The 17,523-nt window shown below is 44.1% G+C and overlaps 1 protein-coding gene across 2 annotated transcripts in view; it reads left to right on the top strand.

The window, feature by feature from the left end:
- Positions 1-8,981: 8,981 nt before the first annotated feature.
- The window catches only part of TPST1 (tyrosylprotein sulfotransferase 1), a 144,023-nt gene continuing 135,481 nt past the window's right edge, over positions 8,982-17,523 (top strand). Inside the window, exon 1 of one of the 2 annotated variants that reach the window (XM_077908352.1) lies at positions 8,982-9,140. The gene's annotated coding sequence lies outside the window, so the exon portion shown is untranslated. The remainder of the gene's footprint in view (positions 9,141-17,523) is intronic. The other variant, XM_077908351.1, reaches the window with a different exon arrangement.

The raw sequence follows: 17,523 nt of genomic DNA, 5'->3' as shown, positions 1-17,523 counted from the left end.
GTGAAAGAATGTGTATGAGCAAAGGATTTGACATGGAGACCTGGGCACAGTGAGTGACTGTGAGACTGGTGAGCCAGTCTTCATTATCTTGAGTGCCTCTGTTAAGTACACTTGGGAGACTGCACAGTCTTCTACCCTCTTAGGCTCAGAGGCTGGGGTCTGAGGATTAAACTGGCAAACAACAGGTTAACAGGAGAAAACGTTATTATTATTGCCCAGGTATACAGGAGCCAACAAAGGAAGTAGTTGGCTTCTTAAATGGTTAGAGTTAAAAGCATAGATAGATATATAGATAGATATAGATGATGATATAGATGATGATATAGATATAGATGATGATAGATATAGATATAGATATAGATATAGATATAGATATAGATATAGATATAGATATAGATCTCCTTTGGGTAAATACCTAGTAGTGCAATTGCTGGGTCATAGGGTAGCTCTATTTTTAACCTTCTGAGGAACCTCCAAGAGGAAAACCTCTTCTGTTTTCCAGACTGGCTGCACTAGTTTGCATTCCCACCAACAGTGAAAGAGGGTTCCCTTTTCTCTACATCTTTATGATGTAGGAAAGACATTAGGGTTGAAGAAAGAATTCTTAAAATGTCTTTGGTGCAAAATGTTGGTTTTATTAAAGCATGGCGACAGGACCATGGGCAGAAAGAGCTGCCCTGGGGTCATGAGGTGTGACCCATTATATACTTTCAACTTGGGAAGGGTTTGAGGATAGAGTACTCTCTAAGGAATTTTGGAAGCAAGATTTCCAGAACCTTGGAGGGCTAACTATTGTTGGAACAAGGTCATTTATTACTGTTTAATAAAACCTTATAGGACCCTTCAGATGTATATCGGTGGGCCATGTGCTTGGAGGAGGATTGCCAACACGTGTCATGGAGCTTTTAGAGATAAAGAAAATTTCTAAAGGAATTTTTTTTTTAATTTAATTATGATAGTCACAGAGAGAGAGAGGCGCAGAGGCAGAAGCAGGCTCCATGCACCGGGAGCCCGACGTGGGATTCGATCCCGGGTCTCCAGGATCGCACCCTGGGCCAAAGGCAGGCGCTAAACCGCTGCACCACCCAGGGATCCCATCTAAAGGAATTTTTATATGTTAAAGTAGGCTTACAGGAACCTGGGTGTCAGGCAAAGATTGCCTTTTGTCCTTAGCAAATTATGAACACTGTGGCAGTTGGGTCCCTAGAGGAATGTCCCTCTGCCTGTTTCAAGGACCTGTCAATGGGCTGTAGGTAGTTAGGAAATTTAATAATTTCTCTTCTGCATTTGTTTGCCACATCACTTCCAACACCTGTTGTTTCCTGTGTTATTAACTTTAGCTTTTTTTTTTTGTTAAAAATTTTTTTTTTATTTTTTATTTATGATAGGCACACAGAGAGAGAGAGAGGCAGAGACACAGGCAGAGGGAGAAGCAGGCTCCATGCACCGGGAGCCCGATGTGGGATTCGATCCTGGGTCTCCAGGATCGCGCCCTGGGCCAAAGGCAGGCGCCAAACCGCTGCGCCACCCAGGGATCCCTATTCATGTCTTCTGACCATTTCTAAACTGGATTATTTGGTTTTGGGTGTTGAGTTGGATAAGTTCTTTATAGATTTTGGATATTAACCCCAAATCTTTAACAGATATGTCATTTGCAAATATCTTCTCCCATTCCATAGGTTGAAGGGCTTATATTCTTTTCTTTTTTTTTGCTGTATTTATTTTGTTTTTCACAAGCCCTTGTGATGAGGGCTTTCAATAGATCACAGTGAGGAAGCTGCTCTGCTACGTAGGAAACCTGGACCCAGGGATCCCTGGGTGGCGCAGCGGTTTAGCGCCTACCTTTGGCCCAGGGCGCGATCCTGGAGATCCGGGATTGAATCCCACGTCGGGCTTCCAGTGCATGGAGCCTGCTTCTCCCTCTGCCTGTGTCTCTGCCTCTCTCTCTCTCTCTCTCTCTGTGTGACTATCATAAATAAATAAAGATTAAAAAAAAAAGAGTTATAAAAAAAAAAAAAAGAAACCTGGACCCAGAAGTAGGTCGTCTAAGAATGGTTTAACACCAGGTTCCCCATGAATCTGCATTGCATTGCGTAATGTATGAGGGTGAAGCCCCTGAAAGACTTATATATATATATATTTTTTTTTTTAAAGATTATTTATTTATTTATTCATGAGAGAGGGAGAGGCAGAGACACAGACACAGGGAGAAGCAGACTCCGTGCAGCCAGGACCCCAGGATCATGCCCTGGGCAGGTGCTAAACCGCAGAAAGGTTTATATTCTTAACTTCATAGAAGAAAGGGGGGAGGATTTGAGTTTCTAGGGATATCAAAATGTGTTAAGTTAAATATACATGGGAAACTAATGGAAGATAAGGGTGATTGGTAGGGTTTGTTATGCAGATTTAAGTGATGAAGAGGGTCGAGAGTTCTCTCCAAATTGTTCTCTTCCTGATAAGATATAGGAGCATCTTTACAAATGGAAATTTCTTTTACAAAAGAGAAATGTAGGGGGATTCCTGGGTGGCTCAGGGGTTTAGCACCGCCTTCAGCCCAGGGCGTAATTCTGGAGACCCGGAATCAAGTGCCTTGTCAGGCTCCACGCAGGGACTTCAACAGAGCTGCCCTGGGGCATCTGCCTGTGTCTCTGCCTCTCTCCGTGTCTCTCATGAATAAATAAATAAAATCTTAAAAACAAAACAAAACAAAACAAAAGAGAAATGTATGCTCTGTTTCCTGCAGAAAAGGACAAAGAATTTGTGTTTTCTGTTTCTTTTTTCTTCTCCCCCATTTTCTGTTTCTTAATTGCCTTCAACTCAAAATAATCCTTAAGCCACAGTGGAAGATTTTTTTTTAAAGATTTATTTATTTATTCATGATAGAGAGAGAGAGAGAGAGAAAGAGAGAAAGAAGCAGGCTCTCTGCGGGGAGCCCCACATGGGACTTGATCCCAGGACTCCACAGGATTGCACCCTGGGCCAAAGGCAGGAGCTAAACCACTGAGCCACCCAGGGATCCCCCACAGTGGTAGATTTTGAGGCGGCATCTTCTGATCTCTTTCACATGTAATTGAGTGGCATGCTCTATATTAAAATATAAGCCCAATAAGGACAGCAATGACTGGGATGCCTGGATGGCTGAGTGATTAAGCATCTGCCTTCTGTTCAAGGTGTGATCCCTGCAGGGAGCCTGCTTCTCCCTCTGCCTGTGTCTCTGCCTCTCTCTCTCTCTCTCTCTCTGTGTCTCTCATGAATAAATTAATGAAATCTTAAAAAAAAAAAAAAAAAAAGAATAGCAAGGACATTGCTGTGTCCTCAGCACCTAGAACAGTGCCTGGTGGAAGACACTAGTAAATGTCCTGAATCCCCCAGATCCTGTGGGAGGTAGCATATCCTTTCAGGAAGCTAATTGCCTTGGGAAAGGGAGCAATCAGGGTGGGAAGCAACTCGTAGCCTCTGCAACCTCTTTAACCAGGGAACGAAAACCAAGGCCACAGGTGAAAATGGCCTTCTGGAGTTGGCTCACAGGGGGCCCGAGCAAGCCCTGTCCAAGAGGCAAGGTGCAGGACAAGTCACTACACTTGGCAGCTGTTCCTGGTGTCAGGAGATTGCATCTGTGGGCACAAGGAAGGTTGTTCCCTGGAGCTCCTCCCATCCCTGGAGCTTCTTTCCTTTGAAAGTCAGAGACCCGCCTAAGAGTAGAGGCAGACCCCTGTCCAATGTACTCAGCTTCTCTAGTGTAACCTAAGACCCTCACCCTAGACCTCTGACTCCATGGTCTTCAAACCTGTTGGGGAGCAGAATTTATCCAGGGACTCTTTGAAAAATGAAGTGTAACAAACATACAGAAAACTGCACATGTGATTACAGTTGGATGAGCTGGGTAATTTCCATGGTCAGGAACAGAATATCACCGACTAGCTTTTCTCAAGTCCCCTTGTGCTACTTCCCAATCATTATTCCAGTCGCTGTGCCCCACTCCATGGTTGGGGGGGTGACCTTTCTCCCAGAGCTTCTGCTTCATATGATTGACAAGAGGCTTGTTGTCTATTTTACAAAGCTGCACAGGTGGTTTATATTCATAGCAAGGTTTGAAAACCACTCCTGGAAATCACATAATCTTTTTTTTTAAGATTTTATTTATTTATTCATGAAAGACACACACAGAGAGAGGCAGAGACACAGGCAGAGGGAGAAGCAGGCTCCATGCAGGGAGCCCGATGTGGGACTCGATCCCGGGACTCCAGGATCACACCCTGGGCCAAAGGCAGCCTCCCAGCCTCCCATAATCTTTTTTGTTGTAAGTGGAGCTAGAGGATGCTTTGCTCCCAGTCTTGGGCTCAGCACCAGTAGCTGTCTGGCTGGGTTTACCAGACAGAGCAGTGGGCATTTCCTGCATCTAGGGTCTGCAGAGCATGTGGGTAGTAGCTCAGAAAGCCCAATTAGTTGGTTCCAGCCTGGGCATGTGGCCCTTGCTCCCTGGCAGGAGTTCCATGAAGAGGTATTTTTGGAAGGTGCAGGAATTCTGTAGCCATTTGGAAAATGCCTGCTCATAGGCTAGGCTGGATTTTCATTTTAAAATGATGATGTGGCTGAGGGGCCTGACCTGGCCTGTTTTCCTGGATCTAGGGGAGGGGAAAGTGAAGAGGCATGCTCTTTTCTTTCCCTTTTCTTTAAATTGTATCACCATTTTCTTTCTGTCTCCAACCCCTCTATCCCACAAGCTTCAAGAGAACTGTGAGGTGTTGCCTGCAGCTCGCTGGCCCTTTGATGCTATTTGCAGGTAAGCGTTTCATTTTGTCCTAGGTCAGCCAGGACTTGGAGCTCACTTTAGGATGAAAGTTTAACCTAACCCTCAATTCTCCAACAAGGATCTTTGCCTCTGGAGCCCTTACCCTCTCTCTCTGCCCTCCCAGGCAGGACCTGAGTACCTTCCTATTCTCTTCCCTGTGTCCCTCTGCTTTGCCTTGGTGACCTTTATTGACAGCTGCAGCTTTTGATATTTCTATATGTGTCCATTAACTCGTCCATTCATTTAAGGCACTCTAGCCCCTGTACTGGGGACAGGACAGAGGGCTGGGCAGACAACCACCTCTGTCATCACCATTTCTGCCCTTATCCTTGAGACTTCCTTTTGTCCCCACTTTCCACTTCTCACACTTCTCCTGCAGCCACGTGGATGCTTTCTGAAGGTCTGTGCTCCTTTACTTGCACTGCAAAGATAGCCTGTCTTCCCATTTTCTGTTTCCAAGTCCCTTGCTCCTGACTCTCATTCCCAGCTGCCTTGGGCTGGGACACAGAATAAAAAAGGAGGAACTGGCATGATTCTCTTCCCCAGTTTTCCATTTCTGAGGGCCTCTTCCCACTTCCACCTCTTACCTCTGCAACCATCTTCTGTCCATGACAGATTCTGGAGTGCCAATGCCATGAAGGGAGATCTGCTGCCCCAAATACCAAATCAAAAGCAACATACCCCCAAAGTAAAACTGGTGGAGGGCTGTGCTGCCTCTTTAGTTCTCCTCCAATCCTGAACATTCCTAGATGTGTTGAATAGACTCTCCTTCCAGGAGGTGAGATACTGTGGTAAGGAGTCCTTATTCACACTGGGCCAGGCCTTCCTGGGAGATGAGTCCCTGAGGCAGGAGCTGTGTGAGACTGGCCTAACTGGGCAGTGGCTTCCAGGCTGTCCCTGGGGTATCAGTGACCACTTGTCCACTTCCTCTCTCTCTTTTTTTTTTTTTTTGGCCTGTGGGGGCTGCCTAGGTTGTTTGGAAGAAACAAGCTCTGAATCCTTTGAATTGCTTCATTGGAGGTGAAGCTGTCTGTGCCCTCAGGTGAGGTTATCTGAGTCTGAGTAGATCACCTGAAAGAGGTAAGGCTGGGGAGGGAAAATACATACAGCATGATCACAGTATGTATCCTGATTATGTGGTTTATTAAGTTACACAAAGCCATGTACACATCATGTGAACCAGGGGTTCATATAGCCTTGAATGGTGAGTTTTGCAGAAGAGAGTTTTTTTTTTTTTTAAATTCTGAATTTGTTTTATTTTATATTTATTTTATTTATTTTTAAAATTTATTTGTTTTGTTTTATTTTTATTTTTAAAGATTTTATTTATTTATTCATGAGATACGAGAGAGAGAGAGAGAGAGAGAGAGAGAGAGAAAGGCAGAGACACAGGCAGAGGGAGAAGCAGGCTCCATGCGGGGAACCCAGCATGGAACTCTATCCCGGGACTCCAGGATCACACCCTGGGCCGAAGGCAGGCGCTAAACCGCTGAGCCACCAGAGATCCCCAATTTATTTGTTTTAGATAGAAATCAAGATACATGACAAGCTTTCACAAAGTGCCTGAGTATATAGATAATAGTGAAAAATAAGTCTCTTTCCCATTCCTGTCCCCAAGTCCTTCAATTTTCCATCCAGGAATAACCACTGCTATGGTTTACTGTGCATCTTTCCAGAGATTTTTAAAAATTATTATTTAAATTCAATTACATAGTTTCAGATGTAGCAATCAATAATTTATCAGTTGCTTATCCTTCCAGAGATTTTTATTTTTTTAATCACTAGCATGTGTGTGTGAGGGTGTGTGTATTAAAAAAAATGCAAATGGGACTTTCTTCTTTTCACTTATGAGTATATTTTGGTGTCTTTTTCCTTAACATGTACTATGGGTTGGTGGTAGCTTTAGAAAGCAGAAAAAACTTCTTCCCAAATGACTCTGAGCTTTGCTTCACTTCAAGCAGGTCCTTGCTTCTGGCTCTTGGGGCCACCTAAAGCTGTCCTGCTCTGGGAGACATCCTGCTGGGGTGAAGGTGGCGCTAAACCGCTGAGCCACCCAGGCTGCCCACAATTCCCCTATTTATTTATTTATTTATTTTTAATTTTTTAAAAATTTTTATTTATTTATGATAGTCACAGAGAGAGAGAGAGAGAGAGAGGCAGAGACACAGGCAGAGGGAGAAGCAGGCTCCATGCACCGGGAGCCCGATGTGGGATTCGATCCTGGGTCTCCAGAATCGCGCCCTGGGCCAAAGGCAGGCGCCAAACCGCTGTGCCACCCAGGGATCCCCAATTCCCCTATTTAAAGTACACATTTAATATATGCACAAAATTGGGACGCCTGGGCGGCTCAGCGGTTGAGTGCCTGTCTTTGGCTCAGGGCGTGATCCTGGAGTCCCACATCGGGCTCCTTGAAGGGAGCCTGCTTCTCTCTGTGTCTCTCATGAATAAATAAATAAAATATTTAAAAACACACACACACATATATATATACACAAAATTGTATAACCATCACACAATTTTAGGACATTTTCAACAGTTACCCCCAAAGGAAACCCTAGACCTATTAGCAGTCACTTCCCATTCTCCCCAGTCTGCTTAGCCCAAGACATTTACTAATCTACTTGCTATCTCTATGGATTTGCCTATTTTGGACATTTTATATAAAATGGACTTCTACAATATGGGGTCTTTTGTAACGATTTCACTTGGCATAATATTTTCAATATTGCAATCCACATTGTAGCATGTATCAGAACTTCATTCCTTTTTATGGCTGAATAATATTTCATCATATGGATATACCAAATTTTATTAATCAGTTGATGGACAGTTGTTTTCAGTTTATTGGCTATTATGAATAATGTTGCTATAGAGCATTCAGGTACAATTTTTTGCGTGTGTCTCACTTGAACACTACAGCAACTCTCTAAGATACATATTTTACAGATTTCATTCTGTAGATAACATTAGATAACATTCCAATATGGTTGACAGGAATTTTGAATATCTTTATTAGATTAGATCCCTGAGCCCATGCCTTTTTGCAATGTGTTCTGTCCATCAAGAAGAGGAGGTAAGGCAATCGAAGCATTTATTTGGAGGAGACATGGAGTCCACTGAAATTCAAAGTGTGCTCTGAATTTCAAGGATGCATTAGATCCAGCTTCTAAAGGCAAAAGCCACAAGGTTACATAAGTCGTTTTAACATAATTATGATTGCTGCTGGCTGAGTTTAGACTCATTAACACATAACTATTTAGCCGTCAGAGGTTAGCATTTTCTCTTTCAGTCCAAAGCAGAAGGCTAAGTGGAGAAGATGGTGGAGCTGAAACCAACAAGTTGCAATTGACAAAAGTAGAAAGTTCGATTGACGAAAGTCAAAAGTCTGAGGCGTTCCCAGAGTTGGACGAGGCCCTGCTTACTGCATTTTGAATCTCCTCTCACAGTTCATACAAGTGAGACACTCGCGTTGCCGGAAGCTGGTGTGGAGGAGTCGTCAGCGCCAACTGTTAACTTTCAGTTGGAAATTTCATCCCTCTCCCCAGCGTCGCTCGTTCCTTGGCCTTTTCTCCAGTTCTCACTTCTTTCTCTCCAGGATCAGTTCGCCTCCCCTGTGGTTGGGCCGCATCTCCCATCCCTCGCACTTCTGTGTGGGATGCAATATTACGTGGATTCCCTCTCGGCCCCTGAGCTATTCCCAGGGAGTCTGGAACTCCTCGGCCAGAAGCGGCCGGAGAGGTGGGACTGGATGGAAGCGGCGGACGTGGGGGGGCGCCTGCTTGGAGAAGCTCCTTTTCTTGCCGCGTGGCCCGGACCGCGTGGCGCACACCCCCAGCCGGGCGCCGTCGCCAGGGCAACCACCAGGCCCCGCAGGTGGCTGCCCCGGAGCCGTCGCGGGGAGCGCGCACGCGCAGGGACGCAGGCACGCCCGCCCGGCCGCGACGTCAGGTCCCTCCCGCTTGGTCCCTTAACGCCCGCTGGACCCGGGCTATTCCGAGCACCGCCCCCAGCGGGCGGGAGCTAGCGAAAGTCACCAATCAGAGGGTCCGACACATCTCCCGGCCGGGCTCGCGGCAGCCAATCGCCGCATCCGTGAGATCCCGGGCCCGCCCGGGAGGCAGGCGGCCGGCGCTGAGGCAGCGACGGCGGGAGTCGCTGCTGAGGCGGCCGCGGGCGCGGGTCGCGTTGGCGCTGCTCCGCGGGGCCGGGCCGGGCTGGCGGCCGCTGGCGCCTGGCGGTGAGGGCGGGCTCCCGGGGCGGGCGGAATGGCCCCCCCCTAGGGCAGTGGGAGAAGCGGCCGAGCGCAGGATGCTGGGGAGGCGGCGCGGCGGCTCCTCGCTCATCCCAGGTAAGGGAGACGCCGCGCTCGCTGTGGCTCGGTGGGAGCGCCGCCCCGCCCCCGCCCCCGCCCGGCCCCCGCCCGGCCCCCGCCCCGGCCCCGCCGCCTTCCCGTCGCCGTGCCCCGCCGCGGGCCCCGGCCACTCTGCCCTGGCATCCCACTGCCCCGCGTCAGCCCGGCTCGCACGTCTCCGCATCCGTCCCCGGTGGCTGGGGGGGGGGGGGGGGGCAGTTGTCCGGCCCCGCCCCCGCCCGGCCCGCGGCTCCAGCTCGCGCACCCGCTCCTCGCCGACCCTCCCCGCCTCTCCCCAGGCCCCTCCCCCCGGCCCCCTCCCCGGGACTCGCGGCGCTGGCACCGTTTCCCGGCCTCTGCAGCCCTTCGGGGCGCCTCCCGGGGATGAGCCCCTTCCCGCCCCCGCGTCCCGCCGGGATCACAGCGGACTTTGCCCGCACGAGTGCCGGGGTTTCGTTTCCGCAGTCGCCCTCGTCCCTTCCTTCTGCTGCCCGGTCCTCCGTACCTTTCAGTCTCCCCCGCAACCTCTTATGGCCCTGGGTTTTGCCCTTTTGCTCCCAGATGCGTTCATCTGCGATCTCGACTCCTCTCCCCACTTTCATCCCTCGCACCCGAACCGTCAGCACTCTAGTGCTCTACCGGGTGCCAGATCTGTAGTTAACATCAGTCCGTCTTCCGAGGAGCTGCACGCGGAGCCCGTCGAGCCTGGCGCACAGTGGGCCGGGTGCACAGTCCGCCTCTCCTCCTCCAGATGGTGGTACAAGAGGCCCATGATCCAGAGGGATTCCACTCACTATTGGAGGAGTGATGTGGGACATGGCAGGACAGATTATTGAGCTCCAAGTGCGAGAGACGTTACATTATCAATTATTTACTCACTACGTTTATGCAGGAAGAAAACAAGTTGGCTATTTTTGTGTCAAGTATTGTTTTATATTCATTGGCTTTGTAAAGGATTCTTAGGGAGCTTCACAATATGGTTATTTCCTTACACCCCCCCCCCCCCCCCCGTTTATCTCCTCTCCAAAGTAGCATTGCGTGGAAGAAGTGGTTTGGTTTTTTTTTTTTTTTTTTTTTTAAAGATTTAATTTATTTATTCACGAGACACACACACACACACACACACACACACAGAGGCAGAGTCACACGCAGAAGGAGAAAAGCAAGCTTCGTGCAGGGAGCCCGATGTGGGACTCGATCCCAGGACCCCGGGATCACGCCCTGAGCCAAGGCAGTGGGTCATCTGCTGAGCCACCCAGGTCTCCCAGAAGAAGTGTTCACTTGTGTATCTCTCAGCTGGGGAGTCCAGCCCTGCAGGGAATTTTCATCCTTGAAGAGCCCGGGGGAATCAGGTGTAAAATTCTTGGAATCAGCTGCTGGAGGGATCAAACATGCTTGGGAGTGAAAGTTCTCACAAGTTTTGTGAGAGTGACAGAGGAGAGTATCTCTCCCTTTCCCCAACCCTCTTTCTGGCAATCAGAGGAAGCAACTACGGTCTTTTTTTTTTTTTTTTTTGCAAAGAGTGAAGTAAATTTGACTTTTCAAAATCATAAAAGCTACATTACTGTCTTCAACTCATTCTTCCCACACTTGCTTTAATGGTCTACAAGCCAGGATCAAACTGTTGCTTTTCCAGAGCAGACTAGAGAAAATCATGTAAGTGACCTGGGTTGCTGCTCTAGACTTCTGGATTCTAACTTTACTCTTACCTCCTAGAATATTCTTACGTACTAAAATCTGAATGGCTTCTTAAAAGATTTTTACCATTCTCCTCCCTTCGTCCTGCTCTTGATGTTTCTTCATTGCTTATTTTGCAATCAGCAGAAAATTCACAAGAAATTGGTGGGCTTCAGCCCTGAACTCTTAAGAATCTGTCATTAAAAATGATAGTATGCCTATGCCTGTTTGATTTCTGATCTCATTTCCTTTTACCAGGGGACAAAGGGTCCTCCTTTCTAAGGCTAACATCTTTGATCTGCTCTATATTCTCATATTTTTCTCATCTTGCATACATGGTACAGTTTACACCTTCCAAAACAAAGATAAAAACCTTCCTTTGATGCTTCCCCCTTTTTTATTTTCTCTGATTAATGTAGTATTCCTTAGAGTTTCAATTTCTGTTCTTTTCTTTGTTCTCTAATTTCCTTGTGTGATTACACTTCCTATCCTAGCTTCAAATAGCACCAGTAGATTTATGGTTTTCAAAGATGTGTATTCAGTCCGCATTTTTCTTGAGTTTCAAGTTCTTTATTTTCATCACCTATTGGATAACTAAATTTGGATACTGAGTACTCCAAACTTGGTTATATTTTCTTTTCCCTTCCCTCTACTCACTGAGCCCCCTCAAGCACATACTCCTTGTCCTGTTTTAGGCCTTCACCCTAACTCTTGTTATTAGAAACCTTAGAATCCTCTTCTTTCACAGCTGGTCTCTTATTGCTCATATTGTTTCTACTTGAAATCTTTCTCTCTCTCTCTTCATTGCCAGAAGATTGGTTGAGGCTTGGGTTACATTTTTCCTGAAGAGAGATGGTCATTTCCATCCCAAGCACTACTTCATTCACTTAACCCAGGCGCTACTGTAAAACCATCTGGGGAGCTTTTAAAGAATAAGGATGAGAGGGTGAAGGCTTCCATAGAGAGTTGGTTTGGTGTGGGGCCAAACCTTCTCATTTAAAAAATGCTTCCCAGGGCAGCTGGGTGGCTCAGTTGGTTCAGCAGCTGCCTTTCATTCAGGTCACGATCTTGGGGTCCTAGGATTGAGTTCCATGTCGGGCTCCCTGGTTAGTGCATTCTCTCTCTCAAATAAATGTATACATACATACAATTTTTATTTATTTTATTTTATTTTTTAAAAAATGTTTTATTTATTTATTTGAGAGAGAGAGAGAGGCAGAGACACAGGCAGAGGGAGAAGCAGGCTCCATGTAGGGAGCCCGACATCGGACTCAATCCTGGGTCTCCAGGATCACACCCCAGGCTGTAGGCGGTACCAAACCGCTGCGCCACCAGGGCTGCCCACATACATACAATTTTTAAAATTAAAACATTGCTTTTTATGTGAGCTCAGGCTGAGAACTGGGCTGAGAGCTTGAAGAGGGAATGATAGAACCCTGAGAAATTACAGTATTTAACTCGTGAAAATTAGGATAAATGTCATTTTTCTTGGCATCATTAGTTGCTTACTTTCCTGGCACTTGGTACATGTACCATTAAAGTACATACCATTTTATTTAAATGATTTCTCGTGCACCTATTTTTGTCATGGCAAGGAGTTTCTTGAGATCTAAGATCATGCCTACTGTTTTTTCTACACTACTCACGACGCTACTGACATCACATATGTGGGCTTTTCCCTTACGTTCTCCAACTCTCCAGACCCCTACTGGGTGTCCTACGAGTTAACCTAATTATGACACCACCTACCTGGAGTTTGTGCAGTCTCCACGGTGGAGAACTTAGCCCCTGCCCACCTCCTGTACCCCCCACTGCTATGCTAGTTGCAAGTCCCATGTTGTGACCTGCACTTTTGACCAGCTGACTGTAAATTGGGGCTTCCTACAATCCCCTCTTCCGATCAATAATTTGCTGTAATGGCTCACAGGACTCCAGAAAGCTCTTTACTTAACCATTACTTTCTTATTATAAAGGGTATAATTCAGGAACAGCAAGTGGAAGAGATGCATAGGGCAAGGTATGTAGTAAGGGGCATGGAGCTTCCATGAGCTTCTGTGCTTTTCTTTGGGGGCACCATCCTCCCGACACCTTCATGTGTTCACCAACCCAGAAGCTTCTGATTCCCTTCAGTTAGGGTGTTATGGAGGCTTCGTTATGTAGGCATAATCATTGGTTGATTGTGATAAACTCAATCTGCACCTCTTTTCCCCATCTTGAGGTCAGAGGTTGGTTCTTATGGCAACCACCCCTCATTCTCCAAGATATGGTTGAAAGGGGCTTATTATGAGTAACAAAAGATGCTCTTCTTACCCCATCAAGAAAATTCTAAAGGTTTTAGCTCTGTGCCAGGAGCCAGGAATGAAGACTGGATATATATTCTATAATAATTATATCACAGTGTTGTAATATGTTATTTATCTTTTTATCACTGCCTTGTACAGTACTTAGTATATTTAAAAACGATAAAAATTAGTTGAGTGAGTCAGTTGGTAAATAATGTGAAACAGATCTTGAATTCACAGTTTTGCAAGATGACCATCTGTTTGTTTCTTGGCTGATTAACAGGTCATTAGTCATACTTGCATAGTCATTCTTGTTTAAAAAAAACATATATATTAGTAATAAATTAGTGGATTAAGATAAATAATATTTGCTCTCATACTTGGCTTTTAACATAGTTAAGCTGTTACATGATTATAGAGGTTCATTCAGGCTTCCTCTTTGGCAGATACTATTTATTTATTTTAAAAAGATTATTTATTTATTCATGAGAGACAGAGAGAGAGAGAGAGAGAGAGAGAGAGGCAGAGACAGAGGGAGAAGTAGGCTCCATGCCAGGAGCTCGATGTGGGACTCAATCCTGGAACTCCAGGATTTCGCCCTGTGCAGAAGGCAGGTGCTCAACCGCTGAGCCACCCAGGTGTCCCAGCAGATACTATTTAAAATGGATCTTATGGATTGTTGAGACATATGTATCTTCCATCTTCTTTAAACAAATAACTCTGATTTGAGGCTCATAAGTTTTGGAATTTTCAAGTAGAACAAAAACTGGGACACCTGGGTGGCTCAGGGGTTAAGCATCTGCCTTTGGCTCAGGGCATGGTCCTGGGATCGAGTACCCCTGCATCAGGTTCCTGGCATGGAGCCTGCTTCTCTCTCTGCCTATGTCTCTGCCTGTGTCTCTCATGAATAAATAAATACAATCTTAAAAAAAAAAAATAAAAAAAAGTAGAACAAAAACTATCAAATTGATAAAAAATCTTGAACAGTGACAGAACTTTTTTTTTTAGAACTCTTTTTAAGAGAATTAAGAAAGTAGAGAATATGCATTAAGCCATCTACATATATGTATCTAATTGGCATTGGTGTTTGTGAGGGGGAAATCTGTAATTCCCAAATATTTACCTGTAATTGCTCATTTAATGGTCCCATATACATTGTGATTTGTTAGTACTAAGATATAAACTGTGGAACTTTTGTTTTTTAGTTTTCTTAAGATCTTTTCAGCTGTTTCTCTTTGTAGAATTTGTGGTTGACGACGACTCTTACAGCATTTGAAAATGTTGTGCCACCTCTCTTAGACCTCCATGATTTCAGATGAGAAATCCTCTATTATTGGAATTTGTGTTTTCCTTGAGGTGGTGTATTTTTTTTAAAGATTTATTTATTTATTTATTTATTTATTTATTTATTTATGATAGATAGAGAGAGAGAGAGAGAGAGGCAGAGACACAGGAGGAGGGAGAAGCAGGCTCCATGCAGGGAGCCTGATGCGGGACTCCATCCCGGGACTCCAGGATCGTGCCCTGGGCCAAAGGCAGGGGCTAAACCGCTGAGCCACCCAGGGATCCCCCAGGTGGTATATTCTTTCTCCCTGGCTGCTTTAAAGGCTTTTTCTTTGTCTTTAGTTTTCAGAAGTTTAATTATGATATATCTTGGCAGGAATTTGTTTGGGCTTAACCTATTTGGAGTTCTGTTAGCTTTTTATTTTTAGTTTTTAAAGTAGGCTCCATGCCCAATGTGGGGCTTGAACTCACAACCCTGAGATCAGGAGTTGCATGCTCTACTGAGTGAGCCAACCAGGTGCTCCTATGTTAGCTTTTTGAACTGTAAGTTTATGTCTTTTGCCATTTTGGATGTTTCAAGTTTTGGATGTTTCAGCCATTTTTAGAATGATTTTTCAGGGGCACTCTCTCTCTCTGTGACTGTGAAAATACAACTCTTAGATCTTTTGTTATAATCTTACAGTGCATGAGGCATTTTTTCCCTCTGTTGTTTAGATTGGGTAATTCCTTTTGTTCTACTTCCGCTTTCAACTTTTTTTCATCTCTTGTATTCATTCTGTGATTGAGCCCATCTAATGGCTTTTTGTTTTGGTTATTTTTCAGTTCTGTAATTTCCATTTGTTTCTTTTCTGTATTTGCTATTTCTTTGGTAAACTTTTTTGTTTGTTTTAATAGTATATCACTGCTCATTAAAGCATGATGGCTACTTTAAAATCCTTGTCAGGTAATTCTGACATTTGATTCATGTGTGATATTATATATGTTAATTGTCTTTTCTAAAATTCAAGTAATTTTCCTGGTTCTTGGTATGATGATTGACTTTTTTTGATTATATCCTAGACATTTTTGATATTTTTTTTGGAGACCATGGATGCTATTTAAATCTTTTGTTTCAGTCAGCAGTCAGCCCAAAAGATTTAGTGGGTAGGTTCCAGCTTACTCTTTTTGGTAACAGCTTTGTTGAATTATAAGTCACATACCATACATTTGCCCATTTGAGGTATACAATTTTTTATCGAGTTGTACGTTCATTACTGCAATCAATTTTAGAACAGTTTCATTACCCCACAAAGAAACTGCATACTCCTTACCTGTCACCCCCAGCTGTCCCACTTATCATCCCCTCCATCTCTAGGCAACTACTGATCTGTTTTCTGTCAATGTAGATTTGCCTTATCTAAATATTTCATGTAAATATAAAAATACAAATTGTTCTCTTTTGTTACTTGGTTCTTTCACTTAGCGTAATGTTTTCAGTGTTCTTCCATGTTCTAGAATATACCAGCATTTTGTTTCTTTTTATTGCTGAATAATATTCCATTTTATAGACATACCGCATTTTATTTATCCATTAATCTGTTAACAGGTGTTTAGATTGTTTCCTCTATTGGGTATTATGAATAATGCTGCTATGAACTTCTGAGTACAAGTTTTCGTGTGGACATGAATTGTTGGGTCATATGGTAATTCTAGAACTCTAACATTTTGAGGAACTGCCAGATTGTTTTCAAAAGTGGTTGCCCCATTTCATATTTCTGCCTGCAATGTATGAAGGTTCCAATTACTCAGCATCCTCACTAACTCTTGTTATTATCCGACTCTATGATTCTAGCCATTCTAATGGGATGAAGTAATATTTTGTGGTTTTGATTGCATTTCCTTGATGGATAATGATGTTGAGCATATTTTCATGTGCTTTTTGGCTATTTGTATATATTTAGAGAAGTCTGTATTCTTTTGCCCATTCTCAAATTAAGTTGTCTTTATTGTTGTAAGATGTCTTTATATAATCTAGGTACTTAGCTATATGATTTGTAAATACAAACATCCCATTCAGTGAGTGTCATTTCACTTTCTTGATGGTGTCCCTTTCAAGCACAGAGGTTTTTCATTTTGGTGAACTTCAGTTTATTTATTTTTTCTTTTTTTGCCTGTGCTTTAGGTTTCATTTTTTTGTTGTTTTAAGTAGGCTCCATGCCCAATATAGGGCTTGAACTCATGACCCCAAGATCTAGAGTGACATCTTCCACCAGCTGAGTCAGCTAGATGCCCCCTTTAGGGTTCATATTTAAGAAACCATTGCCTGATTCAGGGTCATAAAGACTTACTCTGTATTTTCTTCCAAGAATGTTAGAGTTTCATCTCTTACATTTAGGTGTTCTATCTTTTTTGGTGAATTTGTATATAGTGTGAGATAGAGGTCTAACTTCATGGTTTTGCTTATAGATGTTCAGTTATTTCAGCACCATGTGTTGAAAAAACTATCCTTTCCTCCACTGAATTATCTTGGCACCTTTTTCCAGTTGGAATTTTGGCAGGAATTGCATTGAACCTGTAGATCAATTTGAGGAATATTACTATCTTAACAGTATTAGTATTCCAGTCCATTAACATGAAATATCTTTTCATTTATGTAGATATATTTTTTTAAGATTTTACTTATTTATTTGAGAGAAGAGAGAGCAGAGAGCATGAGCACATGGTTAGGGGGAGGGACAGAGGAGGAAGGAAAAGCTGACTCCCCACTGATCAGGGAGCTGGATGTGGGGCTCCATCCCAGGACCCTGAGATCATGATCATAAAGGCAGGTGCTTAACTGGCTGAACCACCAAGGTGCCCCCTTTTATTTAGATTTTAAATTTCTTTCAATAATGTTTTCTAGTTTTACATGTTTAACAATTGCATTTTTTTGGATAAAATTTGTTTCTTAATATTTTATTCTTTTGATGCTATTATAAATGGAATTATTTTCTTAATTCTATTTTTTAGAAGATTTTATTTATTTGTTTAAACATTTTATTTATTTATTCATGAGAGACACAAAGAGAGAGGCAGAGACATAGGCAGAGGGAGAAGCAGGCTCCATGTGGGGAGTGTGATGTGGAACTCGATCCCAGGACAATGGGATCACACCCTAG

The sequence above is a fragment of the Canis aureus genome, chromosome 8 (assembly GCF_053574225.1).
Source record: "Canis aureus isolate CA01 chromosome 8, VMU_Caureus_v.1.0, whole genome shotgun sequence".
Lineage (NCBI taxonomy): Eukaryota > Metazoa > Chordata > Mammalia > Carnivora > Canidae > Canis > Canis aureus.
Note: the sequence above shows the minus strand (reverse complement) of the source record. Positions and strands in the feature narration are given on the sequence as shown.